This window comes from Pan troglodytes, chromosome 5 (genome assembly GCF_028858775.2).
Source record: "Pan troglodytes isolate AG18354 chromosome 5, NHGRI_mPanTro3-v2.0_pri, whole genome shotgun sequence".
NCBI lineage: Eukaryota > Metazoa > Chordata > Mammalia > Primates > Hominidae > Pan > Pan troglodytes.
In genome coordinates, this window is record NC_072403.2 from 116,254,535 (window position 1) to 116,267,201 (window position 12,667).

The 12,667-nt window shown below is 36.8% G+C and overlaps 1 protein-coding gene across 1 annotated transcript in view; it reads right to left on the reverse strand.

The window, feature by feature from the left end:
- Positions 1–340: 340 nt before the first annotated feature.
- LOC134810338 (uncharacterized) overlaps positions 341–12,667 on the reverse strand; it is a 113,943-nt gene continuing 101,616 nt past the window's right edge. Inside the window, exons 5-6 of the mRNA XM_063813276.1 lie at positions 4,086–4,368; positions 341–3,411 (exon numbers count right to left, since the gene is read on the reverse strand). The gene's annotated coding sequence lies outside the window, so the exon portion shown is untranslated. The remainder of the gene's footprint in view (positions 3,412–4,085; positions 4,369–12,667) is intronic.

A 12,667-nucleotide genomic window follows, 5' to 3' on the forward strand; every position in this document is an offset into this window, starting at 1 on the left:
TGTGCAGAAAAATACTAAAAAACTGTGAAGGGCTTGTAAGAAACCAACTAGAAAAGAAAATATGTCAACTAAACAAAAAGAGCACAAAGGAAAACTTTAGAACAAAGTCTCAAGGTAGAAAGAATGGAATCCTGGGATCCTTGAAACCATGTATGTTTAAGCCAATGATATCCTTATAAAATACCTCCCTCCCTCAATCTCTCTCTCTGTCTCTCTCACACATACACACACACCCACGCACACACACGGCTACACACACATACACACACACACGGCTACATTCCCGTAACACCATTTCTAAGCGTGCCTGGTATTTATTTCATTATTTTTTTTTCTTTTTCATTAAAGTCATTCCTTTTGTTCTTCCAATGATAAGGAAAATCAGCTATGGGTTACCCCATTTTATGCCCTCTCCTATTTCTCATACAACAACATCTTTCACTTGATTAGTCTCCTTGTAAGGTACAGATACTCTATTAAACTGTTAGGAAATCAAATACAAAATGCTTTAAAGTAACCTTCAAAAGTCATAAAACAATCACAACAAAGAAATTAAAATTTAACATATCGAAAAATTCCACATATGCTTAATCACTGAAACTGAGGAAAGAAGCTGATTATTTTTGTCATCTGGAGAGGTGGGGAGCTGGCAATGTAAAAATTCTCCTGCTAAAAGAATAACTGATTATAAAGTAATTGTGTTTTTAAAGGACACAGATGTAAATAGAATGTGTTGTTTGTGTATGTTTCTTTGGCCTAGCTATCTGTTTTCCCATGATACCTACGCAAAAGTAAAGTCTAAAGAGCTTGTGCACACCTCCCCTTTCTTTCTCTAAAAACGTCTGCCTCCATTTTGTTGTTTAAATCAGCCATGCATTTTGCTACACAAGATGATCCAAGCACAACTAAAAGGCTGAGCATTCAGTGACCAGAGATCTGTGCCCTCTTTTCACAATGTGTAACACAGTTCCTTCTAACTGATAATTGTCACCAGAAGGAATTCATATTAAAACCTTAAGCTTGCTCCAAAATTCACTTGGTAAAAGCCTGTAATTTGTGCAACCTGATGTATCCAACTGTCAGGAACTGATATATTAGCCTCACCTGCTCCTGACACAGAGGCCCACTCGCCTATTCTGCTGTTTTTGTCGCTTGCTTTAATGATTAGGATTGTTTCCATCATCTCCTTCCACTCTTTGCTTCAAACATCCTACTTCTGTCATTTACCTAAAAGCTGAATACCAACAAGAAAATCTGGTTCGTGCTGGATTTAAGCTTTCTTTGGGGTTTTCACTACCAAAACTGATCCTTCTCGTTTTTCTCATTCTGCCTTCCATTTTGTTAATCTTACCACCTCAGTTATATCACATTTTCAAACAAAGCTTAGTGATCACATGTATAAAATTGATACCAAAAGGTAAATACGCAGACAAAGCAATCCCAGGGGGTCCTGACAGCAGAGGACTCGGGAGCTCAAGGCTAATTTCTTTCCAACTGGGACAGTGACCTCTCCTCACTATGGAAATCTGAACCAAGACCATGCGTTCAAGTCCACTCCCAATTACCAACCAGTGACCAAACTAACATTTTTCATACAGCAATTTACTGTCATGAACCTTTGCCAAAGGCCAGACTAAAAAAAGACCAAAGAAAAAAAAAAGCCAAACTGAGAACGTTCTCGGTGTTGTTTATACTTGGTCTGTTTAGCCATCAGTAATGGATGTATTGTTGCAGAGGAACCAAGGAATAAAGCTTCAAGAAGGGCAGGAGGGAAGAAAGGAGAATGGCAGATAAAGGAAGAAAAATTGTACATTTAACCAGCCTGTGTTCCACTGCCTGAAGAAAGAAAAAAGTCAGAGAGCTCTCCTTAAAAAAAGAAAGAAAGAAAACGAAATGATTACTGGAGACAGGACTGAAAATAAAACTAAATTGTAAAAATCAAATCAATGTTTAAAAAGAATCAAACTCAGTTACTTGATCCTTAAAATTTTAAATCAGTGTAAAAGCTATAATTCCCTTTTCATAAACATATTCCAGCATATTTTTCATTCATTTCCAACTGCAGAAATTTTTACTCACTTGCTCACATACTTTCACACTCAATACTTTCACAATCCTGACACAAGTACCATTAATTTCTAATAAAAATTAATTTATACATAAAAACATTTATATATATTTGTTAATTAACTGTCACAAAATATGATACAAAAGTGGTTCAACAAACAAAATATTACATTGGCTCTTAAAACTTTTTCACATTTAAATTTTAAAACACTATTGAAGGCTGTGCTCTCTCAACAGAAAACATAACTGGAGATATTCTGCGATGGGCCTGGCAACAGAGGGAAGGACTCTGAGTTTCCTTCTTGAAGAGATTAATTCTCCTCACACAGAAATAACTGTAGTATCTAAATGTCACTCAATGGTATATAAGCTTCACTGGCCCATAAAAATAGCACTTTCCTATGAATGAAAAACAGGATTAAGATCAAGGAATAAAGGCCATATTTTTAGAAGTTGGAGATAAATTACTTAAAAATATGTGAGCTGAATATGGTGAGCTAAAATATAAGGAAAGGTACCCATCTATTCTCTGCTTGGAATATGTGTTTTATTATGCATTATATACTTGGTAATATATTATAAAATATTAATTTAACATCTACACTTTCAGCTACTCAGAATGTAGTGAAAATTAGATACATCTTTGATATAATCTAAATCTTTTTCTGATTCTTCGGTCTAGCTACAACCTTTCTAACAAAGAAGGTTAGGAATTTAATATATAGTCTTGAGACTTATGAGAAATGAATGAAATAAAAAGGAGTTTAGATTATGTAAAATGTCCTTGATCACATGCTGATCGATCAAGAGTTAGGGCAGCCCCGCCTGATGAAAGACAAAGCTTTTGAAGCCAGACCTTGGTGTGAGTTCTCTGCTCCTACCACTTACACCTGTGTGGCAAGGACAAGGCAAGTATCCTTTCCAAGACTGGTTTTCCTCATCTGCAAAACTGGAATAATAATTCATACCTTGCAGGATGTTTTAGGAATTAAAGATAACATGTCAAGTGGCCAGCATAATGCCTGGAACCAAGGTGGATCCTTAAAAAATAATAAAGGATAGTTCCTCCTCCTTCTCCTCCTCCTCCTCCTGCTGCTGCTGCTGCTGCTGTCCTCCTTCTCCTCCTTCTTCTGAGATACTTTTTGTTCCACACAAGTAAAGCCCATTTCTGATTGCTTGACTTAGTTGGTAAAATGTAAAATTAGACAGACGAATGTCGCTTTTCTTACCTCTTGGAAGAACAAAGTTATGTTTGGGATGTTGTCATCACCACATCTTCAATTGAAAACCATTAAAAAATCAGCATTTTCAGCACTTCAACATCAAGAAGCCATCCTGCCAAGTCTGTTTAATAGAGAAAGCATCAAATAAATTGTGAGATTTTAATTACATTCAAGACTCACCAGTTAATATTGGCATATGCTGGGCAATAAGTTGAATTCATTAAGTCTGGAGATTGTGAATTGTTTAGCTATGTCCTCAGAGTTTTATACATCTCCAGCCACATAGTAGGTGCTCAATAAATGTCCATTGTTTAACTAGGAGCAGGAATTGAAAACTATAGAATATCAGAAACCTTGTACATCACTGGTTTAATACCTCCATATTGACTAATGGTTTCCATTCTTATTATTTCATTTATTCAACAACCAACAAAGATTTACCAAGTATCTATGCATAAGACACAGTGCCAAACACTGGGGATACGGGAGTGAGAAAGACAGACAAGGTCTTAAATGAAATAATACAGGTAAATAGCACAGTGCCTAGCACACAGTAAGCTCATTAAAAATGACAGTAGCAGAAGTCACAAATCTTAAATGAAATAATTCAGGTAAATAGTACAGTGCCTAGCACATAGTGGGCTCCTTATAAATGAGAGCAGTGGAAGCAGCAAATCAGGCATACAGACATCCATACCAGCCGCTGTCATGCACTTGCTCGCTCTCTGTCTCTCTCACACACACACCCACACACGAACACCTAAAAATCTTAATGGCTTAGTTAAAGTCCATCACCTCAGAAATTCACATGGAAAAAATGAGCTTTTTTTTTCTTTGACTTCATTTTTTTTCTTAGAACTGTTCAATGAGTATCTTTGACTTCATTTTTTTTCTTAGAACTGTTGGCTATTCATAAAATATCCTTTCAAATTGATGAAAAAGTAGTTGTTGTCATCAAAGAATCTTCAAGAATCTTCAAATTTTCTGTAACTTGGCAGCCTTCTGCTCATGCTGTTTATTTCCAACAGAAGTGAATCTTTGAAGTTGACACGGTGTTCATGGACAAAGCAGTAGTTTGCTTTAAAAAAAAAAAAGAAAAAAAGAAAAAACATTATTTTTGTTTTACCCAAGACCTGGTTAAGCCTGATTTGGAAAGAACAAAGCCTGAGTTTCCAAAACTGCTGCTGGGCCACTACAGAATGGACTCTTTCCCACTGAGTGACGTCCAGAGGCTCCCTGTGCAGCCACTGAAAGATATCGATTCACACTATATATTTCTGCACCTCACTGTCCAGTCTTAGACATTTGATTACAAGAGAAAGCTACTCTGTTGAAAGATCATTAGCCAATATGATGAAAAAACACTTCCTCCCATGGACACGCTTTGAGAAACAATATAGGGTTCAACATGTGAGATCAGAAGTCAGAAAAGCCTGACTCCAACACTAGGGCAACAGCTCAATACTGATAATAATATCAACAACTACCATTTATTGTGTGCTTCCAAGTGCCACAATGTACGAGGTGCTTTATACACATTATCTTACGGACATACTAGAAAGAATGCCAGTGTACATCTGTTAGTGGATCTGCTTCACCACTAAGCAGCTTGTTGAGGAAAACATTTGTTCTATACTCTTGCTGTTCCCTTCTACATGGAGATATTTCATTGGCTTCATCCTCCAGGCCTCTTTCCATCACCTCACTTAACCCTGAGGGTGGATGGCATATCTGGCTAGTGAATTTAGTAGGAGAAAGTGATCACTCAAGGACCAATGCCCACCCTTTTTATCACTCAGGAATGGGCCCACCAAAAAGAGAGCTTGTCAGCTTCAGCTCCACCATGTCCTTCTTCTTGCAAGTTCACAGCCCCATTTAGATAGGCCTGCCCAGGCAAGCAGAACCATTCCTAAGGTTCGTTCTTTGGAGGTCCAGTTGCCCACAGAAATAAGCCACATACTAATATGTCGCTCATAAAGTGATATTTTTATTTGCCCCTTAGATGACTATCTCAGTTTCTTTCTCAGCTGGTTCAGAATTTGGGAAAGGAGACGTCATGATGTTTTGAAGGACATTCTCTAAGATTTTGATTCTTAAGAGACTTACATAATCTTTCAGTGCCTTAATTTTCTTGTCTGTAAAATAAGAATGAACATAGTGCCTAGCTCATAGACTCACTATGACCATAAATGAGACAATACCTACAAAGTAAGTGAAAGACATATAATAAGCACACAATAAATAATATTAGTGAATAACTATTAGCAATTATAATTGCTAATAAATATTAGCGATTATAACTACTGAGATTGTTGGCATTATTTCAGGACTTGACTAAATTTCCTATCAGATCTATCCTCCTTCTAATATTCTACAGCTTTGCTAATTCCAATGTTACTTTACAAATAAACTTTTATCTTTGAGTAAGTCATTCTCTGAGACTCAAAAATAATAATAATAATAATAGTATCTGGATGACAGGGTTTCCCTGAAAATTATATAGGAGAAAATTCATGTTTAGCCTAGCACAGTGTCTAGCATATAATGAGTGTTCAATAAATGATTAGTATTATTACTATTACTGTTTTATTTTTGTTACAGATCATCTAATTCTCCTCATTTTCATCCCTGCCTTCACAATTGTGTAACAGTGTTTTATCTATTTTCTGATAATTGATATATGTATTTTCCTTATGTCTAGATGGTTATTATGTTCAGTCAAACCCCAAGATCCTCTCCCATTGTTTCTAATTTTCATAAAGTATAGCATTGCACCTTTTTCCAGTAAAGAAATGTAGAATGTTTGCTTCAAAGAAAAGAAGACAATAATGAATCACATATCCTTTAGTTTTAGAGATTTGGTGATGCAAGTCACATGCTAACCAGATGCTTTCTTTTAGATTATTGTCACCCACACCCAACAAATAATGAGTAAAGAAAGAAAAAGTATGCAAAAGGCAAAATAATTTAGGAAGCCAAGTCTCCTCTCTCATTTCATCAGAATAACTTCTCTGAGGGCTTGACATTTTCTAGATGGAGTTTTAACTCAGTGCTAAAAGCAGCAGAGCTTTGTATTTCCTGATAAAACTAAAAAAGATGAATATTTTCAAACCGCAATATGGTCATTATGAGCTGTAGCACGTACACAAACATACAAAAAAGGAAAGCATGTTCTCTCTGAATTGAATTGAACTAAAGGACATGTATATTTAGCAGTTCTGTAGAGAGTACACTAAATCTTCAAAACACGGAAGGGGAAATAAATATTCTATCAATCATGACTCTGAAAAATATTTCAATTCAAGCTGAAGGTTTTATTAGGATTTCAACACTATAAATTCATGTTAGTCTTCAATGGCATATGTTTAAATGGAGATCATAATCATCCAAGTTGACTTTTCCACTTAAAAGTACAAAAAAATAAGTTGAAAAAGCTTTATGATGTCAAGTTAGGAATATTTCCATGGAGTCAACTAGAGTTTCCAATACTATAAATACTCTATGAGGGTTTGCTCCAGTGAAGAATTATTTTAAATACATACCTATTAAATCTTTCAATAAACTCAAACTCTACAACAATAATTAACACAGGAGGCCCATTCTGTTGTAATTAGTCATATATATACACATACATACCGACAGAGGGAGACTGAAATTGAGAGAATGGCAAAGAGAGAGACAGAAACACAGAGAAAGATACAGAGACAGAGGAAGACAGAGACTGAGAAAAACAGAAAGAGAGAGAGAGGACAAAGAGAGAAATGTATACGGAATTGGCTCATGTGATTATGGAGGCTGAAAAATCCCAAAATTCATACTCCAAAGGCCTGAGAACCAGGAGAGCTGATGGTGAAAGTTCCAGTCTGAGTCCAGAGGTCTAAAAAGACCAATGTTCCAGCTCAAAGACTGTTAGGCAAAGAGAGGTAATTCTCTCTTCTTTGGTCCTTTTTCTTTTCTCCAATGTATTTAATGAGTCCCACTCATATCAAGGAGAGCAATCTTCTTTACTCATTCAAATGTTAATCTCATCCAGAAAAACCCTCAAAGACCCACCCAAAAAAATGTTTAACCAAATATCTGGGCGTTCTGTGACCCAGTCGAGTTAACATATAAAATTAAACATTACAGATAAGTAAGTCTTTTGTGACTAAGTAAAAAAATAATGTAGCATAAAACTTAATACCTATATATTCAGGCATTTTGGAAATGAACTGGTTTGTTATATCACTGCCTGCTTAAAATTTTTTCCCTGTCATTGTTGTCCCCTCAAAAAAACAAAACAAACAAACAAAAAACCCCAGTAGATCTCTCTGTAATGGTGGATGGAAATAGCTTTAGTATAGAGACCCCCTTTGTAGACCAAGCAAAATTACTCAGAAGTAAGTCAGAATTTTTTTCTCTCAGATTTATTCTGTACATGAAATGATATAATAAGAATAATTTTCTCCACATTAACTTAAAAATTAAACAATATACCCTGAATATATGCATGAGATTTTTCTTTAATGTTACAAAATAATTCTAAAGTTCATCTGTATATAAAAACTCAAACAACTGGCCAGGCACAGTGGCTCACGCCTGTAATCCAAGCACTTTGGGAGGCTGAGACGGGTGGATCACTTGAGGTCAGGGGTTCAAGACCAGCCGACCAACATAGGGAAGCCCCGTCTCTACTAAAAATACAAAAATTAGGTGGGCATGGTGGCGTATGCCTGCAGTCCCAGTTACTTGGAAGGCTGAGGCAGGAGAATGGCTTGAACCCAGGAGGCGGAGGTTGCAGTGAGCCAAGCTTACGCCATTGAACTCCAGCCTGGGTGACAGAGCAAGACTCCATCTAAAAAAAAAAAAAAAAAAAAAAACCTCAAACAACTCAATAGCAAGAAAACAAGTAACCTGATTTTAAAAATGGGCAAAGAATCTGAATAGACATTTCTCAAAAGAAGACACAAATGACAAACGGGTATATGAAAGAAGTGCTGAAAATCACTAATCATGAGAGAAACGCTATTTAAACCCACAATGAGATATCACCTGATACATGTTAGGACAGCTATTATCAAAAAGATGAAAGATAACAAGTGTTGGAGAGAATATAAAGAAACAGGAATCCTTGCACTTTGTTGGTGGGAATGTAAATTATGACAGCCATTATGGAAAACAGGATGGAAGTTTCTTTAAAAGTTAAAAATTGAGTTACCATATGATTCAACAAGCCCACTACTACGTATATATACAAAGGAATTAAAATCAATATGTTAAAGAGATATCTGCACTCCCATGTTCACTGCAGCATTATTCACAATAGTCAAGATATGGAACCAACCTAAGTATAAATCAATGGGTGAAGGATGAATATATTTGTGTGTGTGTATACACACACACACGCCCACATTATGTAATATATAATATATATATAATAATACATAATCCAATATGTATATAATGGAAATACTATTCAGTCTTTAAAAAGAAGAAAATTCTGCCATCTATAATAGTTCTTCTAATCCCTGTTGTTAAGACTAGATAATTTCCACTGTTCTATTTCCCCATTCTCTGATCGTTTTCCTCTGTTCCCTCAATTCCACTGCTTAGCCCAACCATTGACCCTGTTCATCCATTCCATTGTTTAGCCCCTCCACTGAGTGTTATACTTGTTATTGCATTTTTCAATTCTAAAACTTTCTATTTGGCTCCTATTTATGTGTGTCATCTATTTCTTTATTGAGAATTTCTTTTATTTGTTCACTTATTTTAAACATTTTCATAATTTTTCACTGAAGCATTTTCATGATGGCTATTTTTACATCCTTGTCATATAATTCCAACATATCCATATCAGTGTTGATATCTGTTTGATATCATTTCTTGTTCAGTTTGAGATTGGTTCTTTGTATGATGAGTGGTTTTCTACTAAAATTTGACATTATGAGTATTATCTTATAAGAACCTGAATTTTATTTAAAACTTCATTTGAGTTGGCTTCCCATGATACCATTCAGGCTGAAATTGAGATTCGCCACCTCATTAATGCTAGGTAGGGATAGAAGTCCAGTTTTCCCACTTGACATCTCTTGACACTGAAACCACCTTTGAAAAATTATAACCATGAGAGACACCAGCTGACTCCATCTTGCTTCTAACCTCACCAGCTAAATGCCCTTGCTCATTCTTGGGCATAGGCCAATCTAACCAGAGGAGGAATTTAGTTTATAATTAAACCTTAAAGCAAAGATGATAATAGCCCCCTCCTTGTTCAGGGACTAAAACTGCCTTTGTAAAACTATGAAAGCCCACAAGGTTAGAATTACAGAGAAGGGACTGAATTATACTAAGACGTATGCATACGCAACAATCAGCCATTGTTCCCTAGCTTGCTTACTGCTCAGGAGTCATGTAGCCAGAGGTTCCAAGATTTGTTAACTTCCCCAATTTCTCCTACAGATAACATCACTATTGTAAACCTAAGACTGGTCTTTGAGTATTTTTAAACTTTTGCACTCTGGCAAACTGACTTATGCCACTTGGACCCATGACTTATAATAAGGAACTGACTAAACTGGTCCTGTGACCTCCACCTAGAATGTGACTCAGTACATGAGGACAATTCCAACACTCCTACGATTTCATCCCCAAACAATCAGCAGCACTAATTCCCTAGCACCCGGCCTGCCAAATTATCCTTAAAAACCCTAGCCTCTGAGCTCTTGGGGTGGCAGATTTGAGAAATATCTCCTGTCCTCTCACTCAGCCGCTTTGAGATAAACTCTTTCTCTGATGCAACACCACTGTCACAGTGTATTGGCTTTTCTGTGTGGCAGGCAAGAAGCCCCATTGGGCTATAACAACACCCATGAAACTCCTCATTATTGCTGAGCAGGAATGAGATTACTGGCCCCCGACATGGCCTCCACTGACAACAAAGAGGGGTGGCCTCATTAATGTTGGGAGGTGGTGAAAGTCTTTACCTGCCAGTATGTTTCCTCTGACAATCCTCCAGCAATGAAGAGAAGGGGGTACCTCATTACTACTGGGTGGAGCTCCTCAAATGGTCTCCACTGACACAGCAAGAGAAGGTGGGGTGGGGTTCAGCTTCTTTCCACCATATGGGGAAAAACTTCTAACTCTTTACAGGTGATTTACTGACAGTGACGGGGTGGCAAATGGGTTAGAATGTACCACTGCACCCTTTGATTAAGATGAAAGTTGATTCTCCCTACTAGGCCAAGTGGATGGGGTGGGGACCATAGATTTTTCTGTGGTGTTTTGCTGGCATAAAGCTCATTTATTGTTTAAAAGTTTGGTCTTCAAAAGCCGCCATTTTCCTGGTCTTTTGGCTGGAGAATAAGTTTCCTTTGAGTCTCTTTTTGTCTGCGTCCATAGGCGTTTCTGGGTCTCTGGCTTCTTTAACTCCAAGTGTTGGATAGATAGGCAAACATAAACCCCCAGAAATCATCACAACACTGCTCCTTGAGTTTGAGATCCCTAGCCAGTTTGTCTCTTTCCTGTCTTCAGGGTCTCTTTATATTTGTTTTTAATATAATATCCAGGCTTTTTAGTTGTACCTAGTGGAAAGATTAGAAAATACTACATCTACTTCATATTTCCAGAAATGGATTTCTCTAAAAACAATCTTTTAAAATAAAAGCAAGATTAGATGACATACTACCTGATATCAGGACTTAGAGCTATCGTAGTCAAGATAGTGCAATAGTGTCACAAAGATAGATGATGTATCAATGAAATAAGAGAGTTCAGAAATAAACCCATACATACACCATATATTGACTTTGGACAAAGACATCATGGGAATTCAATGAAGAAAGGAAAGGTTTTTAACAAATAGTGATGGACCACCTGGATAAACAAAGGAAAAATAATGAAATGATTTCTGCCTCATGCCTTGCACAAAATTAATTTGAGATGGATCATGGACTTACATGTTAAAGCTAAAGTTAAAAAGCATGTGGAATAAAATATAACAGAAAATCTTAACTAGCTTGTGGAAGACAAGGATCTCCTAAAGATATAGATAGTTCTGTTCTCAGTCCTTTGAGATATCTGCAAACTACTTTCCACAGTGGCTGAACTAATTTACATTCCCAACAGTGTATAAGTGTTCCCTTTCCCCACAGCCTCACCAGCATCTGTTGTTTTTTGACTTTTTAATAATAGCCATTCTGACTGGTGTGAAATGGCATCTCATCATGGTTTTGATTTGTGTTTCTCTGATGATTAGCAGTGTAGAGCATTTTTAATATGTTTGTTGGCTGCTTGTATTACACTGGTGCAAATGGAACTGCAGTTTTTGTGTGGTTGGAATTTGTGGTTTGATATTGGAATACATTCTTAAATAAACGTGATTATGTTATACATCATTTTAATGGGCATTTCTCACTTTTTTTTGGCTAATGACTTATTACTTGCTTTTTATTTTATGTTTAGTTTAGACTATGGAAATGATGTTAGACAAAAAGCAAATCTGAGCAATTTTCTTATTGAAGTTCAAAATGAGTCATAAAGCAGCAGAGACAACTCACAACATCAACAACACATTTGGCCCAGGAACTGCTAACATACAGTGTAGTGGTGATTCAAGAAGTTTTGCAAAGGAGACAAGAGCCGTGAAGATGAGAAGTGTAGTGGCCAGCCATTGGAAGTTGACAATGACCAATTGAGAACAATTGTAAGCTGATCCTCTTACAACTACACGAGAAGTTGCCGAAGAACTTAATGTCAACCATTCTACAGTCATTCAGCATTTGAAGCAAATACGAAAGGTGAAAAAGCTCTATAAGTGGGTGCCTCATGAGCTGAGTGAAAATTTAAAAAACATCGCCATTTTGAAGTGTCATCTTCTCTTATTCTACACAACAACAATGAACTATTTCTTGATCGGATTGTGACATGAGACAAAAAGTGGGTTTTATATGACAACCTACAATGACCAGCTCAGTGGCTGGACCAAGAAGAAGCTCCAAAGCACTTCCCAAATCCAAACTTGCATCAAAAAATGTTCATGGTCACTGTTTGGTGGTCTGCTGCTGGTCTGATCCACTACAGCTTTCTGAATCCAGGCAAAACCATTACATCTGAGAAGTATGCTCAGCAAATCGATGAGATGCACAGAAGACTGCAATACCTGCAGCTGGCATTGGTCAACAGAAAGCGTCCAATTCTTCTCCATGACAACACTCAACTGCACATCGCACAACCAACACTTCAAAAGTTGAACAAATTGGACTCCAAAGTTTTGCTTCATCTACCATACTCACCTGACCTCTCACCAACTGACACCACTTATTCAAGCATCTCAACAACTTTTTGCAGGGAAAACGCTTCCACACCAGCAGGATGCAGGAAATGCTTTCCAAGAGTTT